Source organism: Sminthopsis crassicaudata, chromosome 5, assembly GCF_048593235.1.
Source record: "Sminthopsis crassicaudata isolate SCR6 chromosome 5, ASM4859323v1, whole genome shotgun sequence".
Classification (NCBI taxonomy): Eukaryota; Metazoa; Chordata; class Mammalia; order Dasyuromorphia; family Dasyuridae; genus Sminthopsis; species Sminthopsis crassicaudata.
Window position 1 is genome coordinate 143,019,912 of NC_133621.1, and position 22,583 is coordinate 143,042,494.

A 22,583-nucleotide genomic window follows, 5' to 3' on the forward strand; every position below is an offset into this window, starting at 1 on the left:
TATGACTGTGTGCTTTAACTAATAACATTATATAACTTAGTGACATATCTTTTTTCAATTGTATCCCATTACATGTAATTGGATTACTTCCACCATAGTGAAAGGTGGGCAGCAGTATCATAATCTAATATCACTCAAGACTGTGTATCTGTAGTGTTTTGTTTATATTAACCCTTGCAGATCTATACATTAATATCTTCTGGAGGTAATTCCTCCATTCTAAAGGAGTGATGTTGATGAGGGAGACATTTTGGGGCAGGTAAGCTTTCATATAGATAATACTGTACCCATACCTTTCTGATTCAATGCAAACAGGTGACTGTCACCCAAAAGCCACTTTTAGCACTTTAAAGAGCATAGGATAAGTTCTTAAGCTGAAGTGGTTTCCCAAGAATTATCTAGAAATTCTTAGAGTATCCCTGTGTTGTCATCTGAGGGGATTATTATTAAACATCTAGAAGAGGAAGTAGCAATTTCAGATACTGAGCATAGCCTTGTCAATAATAGGTAATGCCAGAAAACTTCATTTCTTAAAGTTTAATCCTTGAAAAGAATAGAAAGATAAACATCTTTTTCTATATGTTTATTATAGTTCTGCTGAACTGGTAAATCAGAGGAATACTGGTAGGTAGGTATTGTTTGCCAGTATCTGGCGCTGAGTGCTTTAATATTTACAACGTATCTTTATTTGAACCCCATAAAAATTATTTGCAGTAAATACTACTGTATAGAGTAATTGTATAAGTGAATCAAGACTTGGTTAAGTTATTTACCCATGGTCATACAGATGATGTGTTGAGTTGGGATATCATAAACCAGATCTTCCTAATTCTAGTGTCCTTAGTCTAACATTGTCCCTTACATTACTACAACCTCTCATGCTAACCTTGTGGGTGCAGTGGAGGGATACAGGATAATTAATTAAAGACTTGAGAGCTTTAGTAGAGTATGAGCTCAGTATGAGCCAACATGCTCTGTCAGCCAAAAAAAACTAATATGATTTTATAATACAGTGAGAGGAACAATGTCCAGAATGGGGAAAATGATAGTCACATCATACTGTGATCCTGATTGGATCATATCTGAAGTATTGTTTTATACCACATCTTAAGAACAATAAATGGAAGAATGATGATAAGCCAGTAAGCATCCAAGAGGACCAACCTGGATGAAGAGCCTCAAGATTACTCAAAGGAATAAGGGATATTTAGCCCAGATAAGAAATGATTTAGCAGAAATTTAGTAGCTCTCCAAGTATGTAAAGGGGAATTGGACATATTCTACCTAAGGCAAGAGGAAGAGGTAATGGGAGGAAGCTGCTGAGCTAAATTTAGGATCAAAGTAATGAAAAACTCTACATTTACAGCTTATCATAGCAGAGGCAAAAACCGGACAATTACTTGTCATACATGTAACAGGTTTATTATGTGACTTCTGAGGGCCTTTCTACTTCCAAGAATGATCACTAAGAGTAGCAACTATTTGTATTTATATCCCCATCACAATACAGTTCTTGAAAACAGTTATTAATCTTTTTTATTTTCTTCTAAACTTTGTAATGTAGACTAGCATAATGTAGACTAGCATAGTCTCTGGAATTGATCTGAGAAGCAGAGAACTTAAGACTCAATACTTTGATTGGCCATAGGTTGTAAAAAGAAACTGGCACTTTGCAAACAAAGTTTGATTCTCTATCTCAGAGTAATCCCAACTATCTGATTTTTTTTCACTTGCTCAAGAACCAGCTAATACTTGCAGAGAAAATCATAAAATAGAGCTGTCTTTTCCCACTACAGATTTAACAATCTTGACTCTTACCTTGACTCTCCTTATCTCATTCCTCAAACAATTCTAAATCTAATTCCCCATAGTTTGGGCCAACAACCCAGCCTATTTCATCTGAAGAACCAATTATTCTGACATTCTATGGGGAATAGGTTTATGGTAATATAGGAGCCATTACACAGATCATAATGCAAGGTAGGAAGTAAAGGAGAAATCTGGACAATATAAGAAAATTTAAAGAGGGACAAAAAGGTCTTATCCTTTAGAATGTGAGTTCCTGGAAGGGTATAGCTATCTTTTTATATCCCCAGGGCTTAGACTTCTCACAAAATAAATTCTTTTAAAAATGTTTTATTCATTCATGGAATCACATATCCACCTGGAAATGTGGGAAAGCCACATCTATCTTAGTAAAGCCCTGAATAAAATAAAGAAGTCTGAAAGACATAGATGAAATATACATGTAGTCCTATCAATAGGATAGGCTAATATTAATGTATTATTATGCAAGCTAGCATGTGAAATTCTGGCCCACTTGGCTGAAATGTAGTAGATGGAGTAATATGAGTTAGAAGTAAAAACATAGGTTGGAACCAGATTGTGAAATAAAGTTAAACAGACACTAAGCTCATCCAAGAGTTTAGTGTACCTCAATGTGGAGGTTATCTTCTGAGAGTGCTGCTTCTCTCATTTTATCTTAATCTGAACCTCCACTAGAGGTGTATGACTTCAGTCTGACTCCTGACAACCTATTCTCCCAAGTATTTACTGGCTCAAAAACCTATCCAGAACCATCCATTGGTTCCACCTGACATATAGAGAGGATTCTCTTACCAACCTCATCCTCCCTTACTTTAAGCTGTAGAAATTGAGTACCTCAATTAATTGGTAGTTTTCCAATCTTATGGATTAAAAACAGCAAACAAATCAACCTCCTACCCCTTCCATTTGCCAAAACAAAAGCCCCACCACTTGTATTGATTGCTCTCTATACTTTTGTCTTGTTGTATTTCAACCCCCTTCCATAAATCGTTTCTTTATCTGCCAGTCATTGAGCTATCTGCAGGTACTAGAATCATGTCATTTGAAGACTTCATAAAATTCTTGTCACTATCAGTGGTTCAACATCAGAAAACGATATTTTTATCTGTTGTGGGCCAGAACTCTGAATTTGAAACAAAGGATTCTTGCAAGGTACTAAGTCAGTGGAATTGATAGAGACAATAGTTATCTAATTTAGCATGGTTCAGTATGATTGATTTAATCCTACAAGGAGATGTTATGGGCCAGAACTTGAAACAATATACTAAGTGGAATTGAGACAGTGGTTAAATCTAGTTTAGCATTAATTTAATCCTAGTTTCCTAGTGATATAATGATTGGTATATACTCAATGTGATGCATATAAGTTAGAAGCTCCCAGGGCCAGAAAGACAAGCGCATCAGAAGTTCTTGGAGGCTGAGACAGATTCATTCCATCTTCTACTTTTGTTGTGGCTGGAGGCTGAAGCACAAACCCTTGGAAGTCGGGGCAATTCAGAAGCCAGACAAGGCAGGCGGGAGCTCAAGCTCTTGGAACCAAGGCCAGACTGAAATGCTCTCCAGAAAGCTGCCCAGCCCCAGGAAGGAGATAATAAAGGATCTGGACTATAAGAAAGCTAACTGGGCAGCAGGAAAGGAGACAAGACTTGGAAAGAGACAATAAAGGATTTGGACTTTAACTCCTGGCTGCACTTGTGATTACTCTGAACTGAAACGAAGGCTTCTCCCAGAGAACCCCAAGAAAATCCCCAACAAGAGAATATTACATTTTGGAGAAGAATATTGCAATTATCAGTGGAAATAACATTAAAAGTCATTGGGACAGTTAGTATAGGCATAGTAGATAGTGTTAAAATATAGCCTCAACCACTAGCTATGTGACCCTAGGTAGATCAGAGAGTATAAATAGCTTGATAAATAGGGCATTATCCTCTGCTTTGCTTCTGTACCCCTAAGGGACTATAAAGTCCTCCAATTTGTTATGCTGCTAAAATCTTCCATTTGTGTTGGTCTTATTTTTTAGAATGTGAGTTCTTTGAAGGCTGTGACTATATTTTTGTATCCCCAGGGCTTAGCATATGGCACTTTTCACAAAATAGTTTCTCTTAAAATGTTTCATTCATGGAATCACATATCCACTATTAAAAGTCATTCTAATGAGGGAGACAGGGAAACAATTATACAAACAAGATTTTAAAAACAACTTAAGTAAGAGATAATCTCCAGAGGAAAAGCTTTAGGAAGGGAAAGGAGAATAAGAAAGGCCTGCAATAGGTAGAATTTGAGCTGAGTTTTGAAGGAAACCAAGAAAACTAGCAGTCAAAATTGGGAAGGAGGACATTCCAGATATGTGATATAGTGCAAAGGCACAATGTTAGGGGATAAAAGTGTCATTTTCAACTAAGAACAAAAAGATGAGTGTAGTTGGATTATAGAAAATGGAAGAGACTCAAGTATAAGAAGACTAGAAAAATAGGGACAAGTGAAAATATATAGGTCCTGTACATATAACACCTTGAGAGGTACTGTGATGTCAAATTAAAATAGAAATGGATCCCTGCAAATGAATAGGTGCCCGTCAATTGGGGAATGGCCAAATAAGTTATGGTATAATTAAAGCTTTTTATTTTCAAAACATATGCATGGATAGTTTTTTCAACATTGACTCTTGCAAAACCTCGTGTTCCAAATTTTCCTCTCCTTCCCTCCGACCCCTCCCTTAGATGGCAAGTAATCCAATATATGTATACATATTTATACAATTATCTTGCTGTACAGGAAAAATCAGATCAAAAAGAGAAAAAATGAGAAAGAAAACAAAATGCAAGCAAACAACAAAAAAAAAGTGGAAATGCTATGTTGTGGTCCACACTCAGTTCCCACAGTCCTCTCTCTGGGTGTAGATGGCTCTCTTCAGCACAAGATCATTGGAACTGGCCTCAATCATCTCATTATTGCAAAGAGTCACATCCATCAGAATTGATCGTCCTATAGTCTTCTTGTTGCTGTATGTAATGATCTCCTGGTTCTGGTCATTTCACTTAGCATCAGTTCATGTAAGTCTCTCCAGGCCTCTCTGAAATCATCCTGCTTATCATTTCTTTCTTTTTTTTTTTTTTAATTCATTCATTAATTTAATTAATTTTTACAAAAATTTTATGCATAGGTAATTTTCCAGCATTGACAGTTGCAAAACCTTTTGTTTCAACTTTTCCCCTCTTTCCCCTTACCCCTTCCCCCAGATGGCAGGTTGAGCAATACATGTTACATATGTTAAAGTATAAGTTAAATACAATATATGTATACATGTGCATACAGTTATTTTGCTGTACAAAAAGAATCAGACTTTGAAATAGTGTACAATTAGCCTGTGAAGGAAATTAAAAATGTAGGCAGACAAAAATAGAGTGATTGGGAATTCTATGTAGTGATTCATAATTATCTCCCAGAGTTATTTCGCTGGGTGTAGCTGGTTCAATTCATTACTGCTCTATTGGAACTGATTTGGTTCATCTCATTGTTGGAGAGGGCCACGTCCATCAGAATTGATCATCATGTAGTGTTGTTGAAGTCTGCTTCAACAAAGGGTATGCACAGTTTGATAACTTTTTGAGCATAGTTCCAAATTGCTCTCCAGAATGGCTGGATGTATTCACAATTCCACCAACAATGTATCACTGTCCCAGTTTTCCCACTGCTTATCATTTCTTATAGAAAAATATGGAATATTATTCTATAAAAAAAATGATGAGCAAGCTGATTTTAGAAAAGCCTGGAATGACACAAACTGATGCTGAGCAAAACAAGCAGAACCAAGAATACATTGTACACAGTAACAACAATATTGTGTGATGATCAACTATGAAAAACTTGATTCTTCTCAACAGTTTAATGACTCAAGGCAATTCCAATAAACTTTGGGTAGAAAACAAAAAGAAAGAAATGGATCCCTGCTACATATTGATTTAGAAAACCACAGATTAACATTTTCTAATTACATTTTAATTTGGTTCCAGCAGGTACTTTTTGCTGGCTGAATTTGATCTCTCTAGAATAGTAGACAAAGAGTCAATCTTGGAATCAGGAAGACCTGGTTTCAAATCCAGCCTTTGCTACATACTGACTTGTGACCCTGGGAAAACTCCTCTCAGTGCTTCCTAGTAACTCACTACCACTAGAAATTGCAAAGAGAAGGAAGATTCTAGGAAGATGGCAGAGTAGGTTGATACATTTCAAGCTTTCCAGATTTCCCCCACAAATAGAACAAATTTGTGTCTCAGGGCAAACATAGACTGGTGAAGAATCCAGAAGACTTGGGACAGAAAAGGGGTCCCTCTTGGGTACAACTGAAGAAGACTTGAAGGAAGACCCCAATCTAGGGATTAACCTGTATAAAGTGCAAACATCTTCCAGCTAGCTCTACAGAAACATCAAGTAGAAAGCCCTGGAGTGAGCTGGGTTTGGCTCAAGTCGCAGCAGGCATCATAGAGACTTTCACTTACAGATCCTTTGTGAAGTTGGGGTCTGAGGCTGGGAATACTGAATGACCTCTGCTGATTAGGAACCCCAGACTCAGCTGTGCTGCAGGGTTGGGGGAGAAGAGGGCACACCAAGTCTCCCTTAACCCTACTGGCTTCTCAATTCCAGTCTCCTTTAACTCTCTTAGGGCACTAAATTCCTTTCAGGATTTAGTCTCATGAGGTCTCCTGTTATCTCTTTCTGGCCAGATCCCTTCACTGAGAGTTCACAAAGCTGCTGCTGATTCTGTTACCATCACCTACTCCCACCACTAGTGTTTCATCCATGTTCATTCCAGGCCAGCCTCCACCCTTATGTCACAGATCTCCTTTTCCAAGTTTCTAAGTTGAATTAGAGCACAAAAATGTCTCACCCTGATTTTCTGTTGCCACTCCAGAATTAAATTTGTTTGGTGAGGAATGTTGGGAGAGCTCAGATTAGTATTTCCTCTACTCTACCATCTTAGTTCCACCCTCAGAAGTCAAAAATTTATTTTTTTAAGTAAAAATACCTGAAAGATTTAAGAACTCTGATAAATGCAAAGACCAATTAGAATTCCAGAGTTTAGATAGTGAAGCATGCTAGCCACTTCTTGACAAAGAGAAGTGATATACTCAAAGTAAACACTGCCATTGTAGGGAATTGCTTTGCCTGCCTATGTATACTTGCTGTTAAGGACTTTCTTTTCCTTTTTTTTTTAATTGTAAGAGTGAATTGGAAATAAGGGAAAATAGATTTTATCCATGAAAAATAATTTTTTTAAAAGCAGCTTCATATTAATTATTATTTTAACTTATTTTTGTTTAATGAACAAAAATATGTTTTCTTTCCCCATCTCTTACCCTCCATAAAAAAGGAAAGTAAAAACTTTGTAATAAGAAATGCAAAAAATTAATAATAAAATATCAAGAAAGGCATTGTCATACAATATAAGCCACGAAATGGCTTAAATTCAGGAGGTCCAAAGTATGAACACAGCTTTTGATACTTTCTAGAAGATACCATGAAACATGTCATGTAACTTTTCTGAGCCTCAGTTTTTCATCTATAAACTAGGTACAATAGCTATTTGCTCTATCAAACAGAGTTTGGCCTTGTTTATTTGAGGGTTTGGTTTTTGGTGCTGGTAAAAGTACAGTGCTCTATAAATGTACATTGTTTGTTGTTATCCCAGTATCATAGGTTATGAGCTGAATCATCTTAAGGATTAGGAAATCAAGAGCCAGAATGGTACACTCATTTACCCAAGGTCATGAAGTTAGTAAATGGCAGAGATAACTTACATTCTTTGACTCTGGTTTCAAAGATCTTTCCACTACATCCCTGTAATTAGAACATTTTAAACTGCTCAATGGCAGCAGAGAGTTGTTTTATTTTAGGCTCAGGAAAGTTTGCTCTGATAACAATTAACAGAAGATCCAGAATTAATCAGATACAATTTCATAGCCCATTCATGAGACAGAGTTTATATTAAATCTATTGACTAATTCTTTTTTCATAAAGGTTAGAGAATCTAGTCTCAAACTTCTATCAAAAGAAATAACTCTTCTGCATTCGAAATCAAGGAAGGAAAGTTAATAAATTTTAGGTGAGTCCTCTTACTAAACAAAAAGTGAACTGCTCTCCATGGACAAACACATTAAATAATATTGCATTCAAATAGTGATATTTTTATTCAGAGGTCAAACTCTGAACTAGTGGGAAGCTCACCCAAGTTTGGGTGACCTTGGACACAGAGTGCAAAATGCCTGGCAGCACTTGCGTATGTATATATCAATTAGAATCAGTAGGAGGTATGTGTTGAAACATGGTAAGGGGGAGTGATAGTAAGGAGCAAAAAGCTATTGTTTTTGCATTATTTATTGTATTATTATTTTTTTTAATCCTAATAGATTTTACACATGAAGGAGCTGTGTGTGGCTTTATAAGCATGAGTAACTCCTCATATAAGAACTCCCCCCCCCAACATAAATGGACAACTCATCTAAAGAGTTTAGTAGCTAAGTCCTAGGAAGTTGCTTGAAGTACACAGAAGTTAAGCAGCTTGCACAGTCACACTAATAAATGATGGACATAGGAAACTCCAGAACTTTTTGACTGCAAGTACAACAACACTCTTGGAGGGCAGTTACAACACAATGTGTAGTGTGTGGACCCTTGAGTTAGGAAGAGTCATCTTTCTGAGTTCAAATCCAGCCTTGTGAACGAACTGACTATGTGACCCTAGGTAAGTCTCACTTCACCCTGTTTGCCTCAGTTTCCTCATCTATAAAATGAGCTGAAGAGGAAAATGGTAAACCATTCTAATATCTTAGCCAAGAAAATCCCAAAGGAGGTCACAAAACATTGGATGTGACTGAACAAAAAAAAAATTTTTTGATAATTGTGTGAAGTTATAACCGTTGCCCATAATTGAAGCTTAAATAGCCCCAAGTTAAATTTGAAGGGATTTTCAATAATTTAATACTCTTTTAGACTTATGACCTCAACTTCAGAATCTCTTCTCTGAATGTATTAGAATCTGGCTCATCTTAATTCTTCCTTACACAGTGCTGTTTTTGACAAACTAACAGTGCACATCACTATATAATCTTGGTCAAGTCACTTAACCCCAATTGCCTCAAAAAAAATTTGCACATTTAAGTATAGAATATTCAGGACAGTCATTGATGTAGAAGTGACTATTATGCTAATCTTTTTTACAAAAGGATAATGTCTGTACCCCACTTCTAAGTGAATATAGTTTGTTATCCTGCTAAATAAATACTTATTTTCATAACATAAATATTAAATAATTCTGTTATCAACTGGTCACCTTCAGTAGTAAAAAATCATGATAATAATAACATATTTCTTTGCAATCAATTTTTTAAACAGTTCAATTCAACTCTTTTCGAGGGCAATATTTTGTAGTACTGAGGATATGGCTATTTACTAGAAAGTTGTCTTATGTCAAAATATAAAAAAATGTTAAAACAAGTAAAACTCAAAACCAAAAAAATATTCCAGGAGACAGTGTACTAGATGTATGGGTTCTGTGACAAATACAAGTTCTACATTCCTGATTGTCACTTAGATTCTTCTCCCTGGAGTCCTCAGGCATTGTTTTTATGGTTTGCAACAGCCTCCATCTTTCAGCAGTCCTATTGCTCTACCAAATCATGCTTAGACTACATTCATGTTTGCAGTTTACCAGATTTAATGGTAAACTCTCTGGGAAACTTTTTTTTTTCTTCCTCATTTATCTTCATAGGAATACCTATTCCCCAAAACTCCTTGCTCTTTTTCTTTGTACATATATCTCTGTCTTTGACATTATAATGAAATAAGACCTTTTCCCATCAATATATGTCATCTTGCTGCCTTTTCTTATCCCCCAATGGGAGAGAAAGGAAGTGAAAAAGAGAAAAGAATTTGGCTGACTGCTACTCACTTTTGTACATATTTGTTAAAGAATTTGCAGGTACTATGTAGGTATAGTTTAAAGGTATACCTCAAACTATACATAGTATGATTACATGCAAAATACTGATTGTACTTTAATATCCTATTGTAGAATTTCACACAGTGGACCACATAGATAATTCATATGTAACTACACATACTAAACTATTACACATTATACTTGCATTCAGTCAATATTACATATAATTTATTATCTAAGATGAAAATGGTGCAATGGAAAGAATACTGATTTTAGGGTCAGAGAATATGAATTCTAATACTTGTTTTGACATTTCTAATCAGATATAATAGGGTTTAGTGGATAGAGGATTGGCTTTAGGTTCAGGACATGAGCCTCTGCCTGTGACACTTAATAACTGTGTGATTATTAACAAGTTACTTAACCTCTCTAAGCCTCAGTTTTGTCATATATAAAATGTTATGGTTGAACTTGATGGCCTCTAATTCCCTTCTCTTTTTGAGATTCTTTTTAAAATTTTATTTTATTTTCAAATCCAAATTCTCTTCCTCCCCCCACCCCCATTCTTCCTTTTGAGAAGGTAAGAAATACAAAAAATCCTTTTATTGGTTGAATTGATTTTGCTTTCATAAAAAACTTTTAATGTAATCATAATTATTCATTTAATATCCCATGATCTTCTTTATCCCTTGTTTGCTCATAAATTCTTTTCTTATCCATAGATTTGACATTCAGATCTGATTTTTTTTTCCATTTTCCCTTAATATGCATATGATATCCTTCTTTATGTTTAAATCATGTGTCCTTTTTGAGCTTATCTTCAGATATGGTGTGAGATGTTAGTCTATACCTAGTTTCTGCTAGGTTGCTCTCCAGTTTATGTTACATACTGAGAGTTGTCCTAATATCTTGGATTCTTTAGATTTTCAAACACTAGATTACTCTGGCCATTTACTTCTATATATTTTAAACCTAATGTATTCCATTAATCAATCACTCTAGTAGCAAAATGTTTTGATTATAGTTTGAGATCTAGTACTCCTAAGGGTCCTAGGCTGTTTTCCTCTGTTTTGTTTTGTTTTATTTTAATTAACTTGCTTAATATTCATGACTTTTTGTTTCTCCAGATTAATTTTGGGTTGGGTTTTTTTGTTTGGGTTTTTTTTTTTTTTTTTTTTTTTTTTTTGGCACCATAGAATAATTCTTTGATAGTTTTATTAGTATGGCACTGACTCTAAGTAAATTAGGTAGTGTAATCATATTTATCATATTTATTCTGCCTACCCATGAGGAATTACTATTTCTTAATTTATTTAGATGAAAAATGTTTTATAATTATGTTCATATAGATCCTATATGCATTTCTAGGGTCTCTTCTTATTTTTAAATTTTTATTCTAAACTTGAGAAATAAAACAAGCATTTCCATAACATAGTAGAATGGGGAAGAAGGGAAGATGATTGCACATGAATCTGCAAATTTATTATGTAAAACTTGTTATTATCTTTAAATATATAATAGTTAAATTAATAAATGAACTTTTTCTTTTTTCTTCCCTTTCCCACCATCCTATATGTATATGTGTATATATATGTGTACATGTATACACACATACCATTAGACACATAATTTATGAAATAAAGCAAGCATTTCCCTAATGTACAATAAAAAGGATGATTATACATGAAACTGCAAATCTACTGTATGCAACTTTCTATTTCTTCAAAATATATGATAAAATTATCATGTAAATTTCTTTTTTTTTTTCTTACCTCCTTTCCTTCACTCTAGGGATGGCTACTATGATAGATGATAGATAGATAGATAGATAGATAGATAGATAGATAGATAGATAGATAGATAAGTATTCCATACATACTTCTACTTATCACTTCTTTCTTTGGCTGCAAATACTGTCTTTCTTCATATGTCCTTTATATTTAGTTTGAGTTTTTATGATAGACAAAATAACTTCTTTGCTCAAAATCATTTTAAAAACAATATTGCTCTCTTAGTTCTGCTCATTTTCCCCTTCATTATTTCATGTAAATCTTTCCATGTGTTTTTAAGATCATCAAGCTCATCAATTCTTATAGGACAGTATTCCCTCACTGTCATATAAAACAACTTGTTCATCCATTCCCCAATTGACAGGCGTCTCTGTAATTTCCAATTCTTTGCCACCACTTAGAGAGTTGCTATAAATATTTTAGAACATGTAGGTTTGTCTTTTTTCCTTATCATCTTCAGAAACAATCTTATTTAAAAAAATGCTTATTAAAAGGTTATATAGGCACTTTAATAACTCCCTGGGCATAATTCAAAGATTGTTGTCCAAAATGATTGGATCAGTTCACAGTCCCACCAACAATGAATTAATATCCTAATTTTTCCACATCCCTTCCAACATTTATTGCTTTCCCTTTTAATCATGCTAACCAATCTGATGATATAAAATTATATCTCAAGGTTGTTTTAATTTGCATTTTTTTCTTATCAATAATGATTTAGAACATTTTTCAATATGACTAAGGTCTTTTCTAATGCTAAATCTGTGACCAGTGATTTGTGAGTCATCCTTGTCCAAACACAAAAGCAATCACCGCCAGACTACATGAATAGTAGTATCCTTACCCATCAGCTCCTAAAGTTGGCAAGCACAATTGAGACCAGTTCTCTATTAGTTTAAATTAATAAAACACTGGGAGAACATTCAACAATTCACCAAAGGAAGTTTCCTTATTCATAACATAAAAAGAATATTCAACAAAGATCCTTCAGCACTCATCTTAAATAGACACTGCCATCCTCATATCTATATAGAAATGCGCCTGGTTAGCAGGGTGGAGTAGTCTGTGATATGGTGACTCCTGTAGTCCTTGGCATCTGGCAATTCTGAAGGGATCTGACTCCAGAGTGGTAGACATTTCATATGCCTTTAGGTTACAAGGAAGTTCAATATGCTAATAGTTTGTTGGTAGCCTGGGATTACCAGGAATCCTGTCCAGGAAGGAATAGCTTTACCTTAAAATTAGCCTCCTGAGCCAACAAATCTGCCAGATAACTTAAGCCTAATATGTCAGGGAGAAGGGGGACCTGGTCCATTGAACTTTGGTGTGCACCCAAAAAAAAAAAAACCCACCACCAAAACAAAACTCAGACAATAATGTTTTTTAAATGTCATTTTCACTGATAAAATCATGTCTTTCTGATTCTTGTACACAGCCTTTTAATTTACTGTAATCAAATTGACTACTTTAAACCATGTAACCAGTACCAAGAACTTTGGTGACAAGATCCTACTTTTGGGAGGGTCTTTAAAAGATGAGACTCTAATACCTACAGGAACTATTGCCATGCTATCTCCCTCAAGGATTGCTTCCCATGGTAATGGCTATGTCTAGAAGCATTGCTATTCTGTTTTTTGTTTTTTGTTTCCTTTTTCACTTAATAGTATTTTTTCCCATTTATACATAAAGATAGTTTTCAATATTTATTTTTATAAGATTTTGATTTCCATTTTTCTTTTCTCCCTCCCCATGACAGCAAACAAGCTAATATAGATTATATATGTACAACCATATTAAAAAACATTTCTACATTAATCAAGTTATAAAGGAGAATCAGAACAAAAAGGAAAAACTACAAGACAAAAAAAAAAAAGTAAAAATAATATACTTTGATTTATATTCAGACTCCACAGTTCTTTCTCTGTAAATAGCATTTTCTGTCATGAGTCTCTTGGAATTGTCTTAGATCATTGTATTGCTGAGAAGAGTTAAGTTTATCATAATTGATTACTGCACACTGTTGTTACTATGTACAATGTTCTGACTCTGCTCACTTCACTGAGCATCATTTCATTTAAGTCTTTACAAATTTTTTCTGAAATCTACCTACTTGTTATTTTTAGAGAACAATAGTATTTCATTACATTCATATAACACAATTTGTTCAGTCATTCACCCATGATGGGCATCCCCTTAATTTCCAATTCTTTACCACCACAAAGAGAGCAAACGTTATTTCAAAGACTCTCAGATATTAGTAAATGCTTATTGACTGGCTATGCCATAATATGGATCTTATTCATCTTTGTTCTGTATACTATTGCTAAATATCCATGTTTTCTGATTCTTTTTTATGATCTTTGTATATCATCTAAATGTTAAGCTACATGTTGTTTTAAATGAAATCCATGCATGGGATTTACAGTACGCAATAGGTGGTATTATAACTTTTATGTATTATGTGAGAAACTAGGCGATGCAAAAATAGTGTCATGCCTCAAGTTAGGAAAACCTGATTTGTTACTATGTACTTAGCTTAGAATTATGTGACTAATTTGTCAATAAGTGTTATATAAATGCTAACTGGAGCAGTTTAATGATACAGTGGATAGAGTACTCAGCCCTGAGTCAGGAAGACCAGAGAGCTCAAATCCAGCCTCAGACATTTATTTACTGGCTGTATGACCTTGGGCAAATCACTCTGTTAAGTGACTCAGTTTCCTCATCTGTAAAATGAGCTAGAGAAGGAAATGGCAAGCCACTCCAGAATCTTTTCTAAGAAAACCCCAAATGGGATATCTGGATGGTGCAGTAGATAAAGAGTACCAGTCCTAAAGTCAGAAGGACCTGAAAATTCAAATGTGACCTAAGCCACTAAACACTTCTGTGTGATCCTGAGCAAGTCATTTAACCCCAATTGACTTGGGAGGAAATAAACAACTTAAGAAAATCCCAAATGGGATTAGGAAGAGTTGGACATAACTGAAAATGACTCCATACCAACTGCCTTATATTCACTTTTAATTATTTTGTAATTTAATCTTCTACATTTAAGTCACTTATTTATTTCGTGACTATTATGATAAAAGGTATGAGATGCTAGTCTAAACCTAATCAGTTTAAACAAAGGACATAAATAAAATGTGGTTTTATGTCATTGCTATTTAAAAAGCAATTTGATTTTTGTTTTTGTTTTATTAAGATGTTAGTGAAACATGTTACTATTGAGAACTATATCTTCCACAAGTCCGTGTGGAATATAACAGGTGAGAATATTATTCTAACCTGTATTCTGGCTGGACAGGAATGTTTGCAGGATACCTAGTGGTAGACTGAGTATAGATTCTTAAAAGAGATAGAAAATGAATGCAATTCAAACAGATTATCAGAAGAAAGAAGAGTCTTAAAAGCTGCCCTGCAGCTATATCAACTCCTGCCAAAGTGAAAGGAAGCAATCCCTCTTCCATTCCAGGAAGCAAAGACTATAGATATCCTTCTAGCTGAAGTTCCTAACCTGAGAAAATCCAGATGGTCTAATCACAAAAAGATCGCATTGTAGCTTTATAGATCTAGTGCTGAGAGGTGACACCTTCAGACCTTGAGGTTCTGGAGCTCAAAGTTGCCAAAGCATGGTATTTTTCCTATTCTACTACCATAAGATAACTGACTGATAAACCCAGTATGGATTGGAGCCAAGAAGTCTCAGAAGCTATATTCCAGAGAAGTTTAGGATATTATTGTTTTTTAAATGGGCAGTATTATTACTTGGAGGAAATATGATTACTTTTGACAGTTCAGGGAAGTACATAGATGGCAAATCAGAACAAGTTCTAGGAACCTGAATAGGACAGTAAATGACTATATGTTTTTCACTCTATATCTTTTGTTTGTTATTTTATGAACTGACACTTCCTATAAATTTCTACCAATTGTCTTCATGAGATTAAGATAAAACGTTCTAAACTGCTCTCATCCTTAACTGTCATGTCTTTCCTCTTAAAGATTATGTGTGCTGATTAACATGGTTTCTTGACCCTTTTGGTGTCCTTGTGGTACTGATTGATTTATATCAATTAAACTCAGGTCATGGTGATAGTTTATGTCATTGTCTGTTCTTTTATCCATTTTGCACTTTTTCAGCACTAACAATTTGGTTAAATAGATTAGGTTGTAGTTATTTCATTTGCATGTCATATCTTAGTTTTGTTCTCATTTGGTACTAATATTTATCTTTGAAGTTGATAGGCTGACTATACAGAAAGATGATTCAAAAATCACTGACACATTTACTTCCTATTAGAATAAAGTCAGTTTTGCAACATTTGGTATTTGTCATGTCTACTACTTTAATTTCTTCTTGAAGAAATTATGCATGATACATAGGAAAGAAGCATCTGGATATCTACAAGTCTATGGTTTTTCCATATATTATTAACAAAATCCAAAAAAAGAGAGATAGGAATAGAAATTCTATATAAAATAACAACAAAATGCATTAAATATCTGGAAGTTATCATATTGGCAAGGTTTATACAAATATAATGCAATTACAAAAAACTTTCATAGAAAAAAAAATAATCAGAAAGATATCAAATGTTCATGTCTGGGCCATACCATTGAAATAAATATAATAATACTACCCAAATTACTCCACAGATTTTTATTTTATAGCATTAAAATTACCAGTGTATTGGTATTGTTCTCTCTCTCTCTCTCTCTCTCTCTCTCTCTCTCTCTCTCTCTCTCTCTTTTTTATTAAAGCCTTTTATTTTTAAAATATATACATGGATAATTTAACATCCATCCTTGCATAACCTTGTGTTCTATGTTTTTCCCCTCCCTTGCCCCAACCTCTCCCCTAAATGGCAAGTGATCCAATATATGTTAAACAATGTGTAATTCTTCTATATATATTTCTACAAATATCATGCTGCACTAGAAAAATCAGATCAAAAAAGGGAAAAAAAATGAGAAAGAAAACAAATTGTCCTCTCTCTGGGTGTAAATGACTCTCTTCCTCACAAGACAATTAGAACTGGACTGAGTCACCTCACTGTTGGAAAGAGCCATATCCATCAGAATTGATTATTGTATAGTCTTGTTGTTGAAGTGTATCATGATCTCCTGGTCCTGTTCATTTCACTCAGTATCAGTTCATGTAAGTCTCTCCAGGCCTTTCTGAAATCAAATTACTGATCCTTTCTTACAGAACAATAATATTCCATTACTTATTCAGCCATTCCCCAACTGATGAGCATTCACTCAGTTTCCAGTTTATATCTACTACAAAAGAGCTGCCACAAACATTCTTGCACATACAGCTCCCCTTTCCCTCCTTTAAGATCTCTTTGGTATATAAGCCCAGTAGAAAAACTCCTGGATCAAAGGGTATGTACAGTTTGATAACTTTTTGAGCATAGTTCCAGATTGCTCTCCAGAATGGTTGGATCTGTTTACAACACCACCAGCAATGCATTAGTGTTCCAGTTTTCCCATATCTCCTTCAACATTGTCATTATTCTTCAGATGAATATTTTTATAGAATTATATAAAATGAGCAATTTACATGAAGAAATAAGAGATGACCAATATCAAAGGAAATAAAGAAAAAAGTAGGAAGAAGGGGATTTAGTACTACAGATCTTGAAAATATATTATAAGGCAATAATTATTGGTGTCATAGGTCATATATAATCATAAAACATGTTTTTGTGTCATTATTAATGATAGACATGGATCTGTCTAGATATGGTTCATAGGGAGGCTTCTTTAGAGTCTCCTTCATCTACTGGAGACTTTGATCCTTACCAAGAGAAGAGCAAGAGATTGGAGGCATGAAGCTAGATACTCTACTCTCTTTGATAAATGATGCTAGCTAAAACTAACTTATCTCTGCATCCCACCCCTAAGTTTTGCTAGAAAAATAATTTTTAGATTAAGTTTTGTTCTTGATCATTTTCCCTTAATGCCAAAGAAGTAGCCCAATTTATATACCTAAAGACCTGATTCCCACTAAAATGCTGGTTATACAAAGACCATGCAAAAACCCATTTCTCCAAGCTTATAACAAAGAAAAATCAAAGTTATGCCAATGAAGCTATATTAGATAAAACACAAAGTAAGTTCTGCCACTGGGATCTATATATCTTAACTCAAGAGAAAAAGAATTCTAGATTCTACCCAATGGAAAATCCCTCCGTTTCTCTTAGCTGGAGATAATGATATAACTGAGATGCTGTTACACCTTTGCTACTTACCAAAGTCATTTTCTCCCTGAAGACAATCAGAAACCATATGCATTCTTTCTTGAAGCTCTCTAGGAATCAGAATTCTAGTATCTCTTCTTTCCTAAGCTATTGTTAACTCCAGCCCTGGAGAAGACATAGAAGATTGAGTAATTAAGCATCATCAACAAGAAGAATTTCTTGCAAATAGGTTTTGATCACCAGGTGTAATGTTCCATTTTACTCCCTTCCCCATATTTAGTTTTCCTGAAAGTCTTCATTGGTTAGGGAGTCCCTTTCCTAGACATTTTTATTCTTCAGCTTTCCAAGTATTAAAATTTCACACATACATACATCTATCTGTATTTAGTTTTTGTTTGTTTGTTTGTTTTGCTGAGGCAATTGGGATTAAATATGGGAAGGGGGTAAACAAGGATTTTACATCATATATAAAGGCAATTTTCAAATGAATAAATGACACCATGAAAAAATTAGGAAATATGGAAGGTTTTATTTTCCATAACTGTGAAGAAAAAATTCCTAATGAAATAGAAAGAGTTGGAAAAGACAAAAAGAACTATTTTTATAATATAAAATTTAAAAGTCTATGCAGAAACAAATCTATGTAGCCACAATCAGAAAGGATACAGATTTTTTTTTCTTATTTTAGGGAGCCAAAAGGCTGTTAGTTTCTGTTCTGTTTTATTTGTCCTCTGTTTCTAGGTATAAGTAGTGATCCTGCCTCCACACCCCACCTTAACCAACCCCTGGGATTTGGAGTTATGACAACCTTGTAGGCGTAATTCTAAGTGAGAAGTTGCAAGTAGCCTGTCCATTAAGGAAACTCTGAAAAACCAGAATGCCTGGGACTCAAGTCTAAGAATAGTTCTAGATTTGGAACAAGGACTGTTTTCATGGGAACTGAGATAAGAAGTGATGAACCTAATTCCTTCCCCATCTCTAGAGACAAAGATGATTTATATGAGGAAGGGAGTAGGAAAAGGGGAGTTTTACTTTTCAGAAAGTATAAATTTTCCCCAGAAGAATATAAGTTTTTGAGGACAAAGGACTATTTAATTTGTGCCTACCACAGTATTTGATACATAATAGATAATAAATGCTTCCTTAATTACTATTTTTTTAATAGTTTGGTAAGAGTTTTTAAAAATTACATATATATATATATATATATATATATATATATATATATATATATATATATATATACACATACACACATGGAACAGATAATATAATAGCACATGATAAAATGCTAAAGTATCTAAGGGGACTGACTAATGAAGGCTCGTTCCTTAGAGCATATACCATATGCTCTGCCTAGTGTCAACTCACATCCAGATTTATTGACCTTCTTTATGGAAAGAGTGATAAAGATACTCTTCTTCTTCCTACTTCAGAGCATGAGCTGGTACCCTGTTGGCTTACCATGTGGTGAGAAAAAAAGCCATTTAATTGACTGCTATACTGAAAATGAACTTGTATACAAAAGATTTGAACAGAATAAAGCTTCTCTGGAAGCTTCTGGGGAAGAAAAAGAAACAAGCACTGCTACCTAAATCATCCCTCCACCTCCCCTTGGGCCACTATGTGACCAGGAGTACCTTGCATCACTCTTTCTACTTGTCTCTATGTTTATTGTTGCCTCTTAGGTAAATCAGTGTCAGAAACAGAATGAACAAGGTTACAAATTTGAAGACTTTAAAAGTTCAGAAAAATCATCAGAAGTCCATAACGTGGGAGTCAAGACAGCCATAATAGCCAAGTCTAGTGAAAGCTCCAGGAAGGAACCTGTTTGACCTAGCCCAGCAGGGAATTAGCCAAATAGCTAAGGCACAGTTAATAATGCATACAAGAGAGCAACTTGTCCATCAGCCACACCACACCCAAAAGCAATCTAGGTGGAGGATTTGGTAATCACATTATTTGATTTCAGTCTCCCAGTGTAAGAATAGGTATATGCAGGTAATAGTGTGCCCTGATTGGAGGAGGGGAAATATTTTTGTAATTCTGCCCTTGCTATACTTTTCCACTGTCCATTCCTTTACAATAACCTTTTACAAAAAGCTTAATGTTAATTAAGTCATTTGAATTGATATGAAAGAGAAATTAGCTGAACAAATTTATTGAAATGTTAACTGGTCAGGAGAGAGGGGACCCGCTGGGGGTACATGACTAGAAATATTAGAATTATTACTCCTGAGGATCATCCCTAGAATCCTGAGGGAGGGTACCTGACCTGACCTGACCTGCTTTTATTGTACTTTAGATATTCATAGAAGGAAATACCAATATAATAAAAATGATGTGTGCAAAAATATTTGAGGCAAGAAACTAGAAACTGAGTGAATATCCACCAGTTGCAGAATGGCTGGATAAATTATGGTCTATAAATGCTATAAAAAATGATCAGCAGGATGATTTCAGAGAGGCCTGGAGAGACTTACCTGTATTGATGCTAAGTGAAATGAGCAGAACGGTAATAACAAGATTATTCGATGATCAACTTTCATGGATGTGACTCTTTCCAACAATGAGATAATTGAGGCCAGTTCCAATGATCTTGTGATGAAGAGAGACATCTACACCAAGAGAGGATTGTGGGAACTGAGGGGGGATTACAACATAGAATTTTTACTCCTTTTGTTGTTGTTTACTTGCATTTTGTTTTCTTTCTCATTTTTTCCTTTTTGATATGATTCTTCTTGTGCAGCAAGATAATTGTATAAATGTGTATACATATATTGGATTTAACTTATATTTTAACCTGTTTAACATAGATTACCTGCCATCTAGGAAAGGGGGTGGAGGGGAGGAGAAAATTTAGAATACAAAGTTTTGCAAGGGTCAATGTTAAAAAAAATTATCTATACATATGTTTTAAAAATAAAAAGCTTTAATTTAAAAAATAATAATAATAATAATGATGAAACCACATATAATAACTAATTTGCTTAGTGTTGTATTAAATAAATTACCAAATAATTATTAAACTTAGAAAAGTAAAGGTGAAAGGTGATGTGAACCTTAAACCAGCTCATTCTGTTCCCCTTGTTAGGAAATGCTAAAAGGATCCCATCTTGTTCCGATTATCAACAATAATTGAACACAAAATGAAGTCAGTTTTCCCAGACTCTCTTGTTAGTTTAATTAAGACCATCTCAACCACTTTGTTACATATCTTGTCACTCACCATGCAACCACTCATGTAGATACAGAGCAGATGAGAGTTTGACCCTCCTTAACTCCTCCCAAACTTGTCCCACATTCTTAGATCCTGCCCTTACTTCCCCCCCCTTTCCCTCCAAGCTATTAAACATTCCCCTCCAAAAGCACATTGCAAAATTATTTTTAGATTTTGTCTGAGATGTTTTCACATGAATAAAAGGTATCTTCTGGCTAAGAGAACACCTCTGTGATTTTGTCACATGCACATTACAAACAGGTCTCCCACTCTATTTCAAAGAATGTCCACTAATTTAGAAATAAACAAGATCATGGCAATATAAGTTAATGGAATATTTTTACGTCATAATAAATGATGAAATGGATAGTTTCAAAGGAATCTAACAAGAATTCTATGAATTGATACAGAATGAAAAGAGCAGAATTAGGAGAACAAGTAGTACTATAACAGAATTTTATTTTTAAAAAATTCAAAAGACTTGAGATCTTTGAACAAACCATAATTCCTAAAAACCAAAGATGAATCACATTAACCATCTTCTACTGGGGGATGGATTGTAAATACAGAATGAGCCATACATGTTTGGACATACATACTTATTCTGTTATGTTATATTACATTATATTACATTTAAAATAAATTGTCAATTGGAATGTGGGAAAATAATAAACATTTTTTACAAACACAAAAAAGGGATGAAGGAGCCCATCTGGTCTAGATCTTACTCCTCCATTTTACAGATGAGAAGATTTAAACTAAGGGAGGTTAAGTGATTTGCCCAAAATTATATATATAGCTAGTAAACATCGAGTAGGATTTAAAACCATATCTTCTGATTGCAGAGCCTATGCTCATTCCACTGTATCATAAACAGTTTCATGGAAGAGACAGGGTATTATCCATTCCCTGAAACACTTGGATAAGAAGGAAGAAATAGGGAAAGCAAAGAGAATTAAGCAATACATTCCAGGGAGGAGAATAGCATTAACAAAGGATAACATGAACCCTAAATTTTAAACTAAGGTACTTAGACTTATTCTTTTTATTTTTTTAACTTTTGTCTCTTTTTGAATTTTTCATTTATTTTTAAAGCATAGAGACTTTTATTCTTTTTTCTTCAGTTCTAATTTTTTTCCCATCTGCACATCCACCTAATTTATTAAAGAGGCAAGAAAAAATAGAACTTATTACCAATATGGAAAGTCATTTAAAATAAATTTTTGCATTAATCATATTAAAAAAAAGGAAGGAAGGAAAGAGGGGAGGAAAGAAGAAAAATAAGTTTATCATGAGTCCTTGACATCATGGTAGGGACTATCTTTTGCCACTTTTTTGTATCCCCAATGTTTATGTGTATATATTTAATATATTTGTGTTTAACTTATGTGTTTAATATATGTTCACTGATGATTAATTGACATATAATGTGAGATGCTGATTTATGCCTAATTTCTGCCACACTGCTTCCTAGTTTTCTCAACAATTTTGTCAAATAATGATTTCTTGCCCCAGTAGCTAGGACCTTTGAGTTTATTAAACATTGAATTGTTGTGCTCATTTCCTTCTATATATTATATGTTTAATCTGTTCTAGTG

The 22,583-nt window shown here is 34.2% G+C and overlaps 1 protein-coding gene across 14 annotated transcripts in view; it reads left to right on the top strand.

Moving 5' to 3' along the window:
* The first annotated feature begins 8,307 nt into the window (after positions 1 to 8,307).
* Positions 8,308 to 22,583, top strand: part of LOC141543321 (uncharacterized) — a 139,120-nt gene continuing 124,844 nt past the window's right edge. For 12 of the 14 annotated variants that reach the window (XR_012482407.1, XR_012482408.1, XR_012482409.1 and 9 more), the window contains exon 1: positions 8,308 to 8,572. The gene's annotated coding sequence lies outside the window, so the exon portion shown is untranslated. Of the gene's footprint in view, positions 8,573 to 8,609; positions 10,350 to 22,583 lie in introns of those variants that run through there. The other 2 variants (XM_074268362.1, XM_074268364.1) reach the window with 1 other exon arrangement.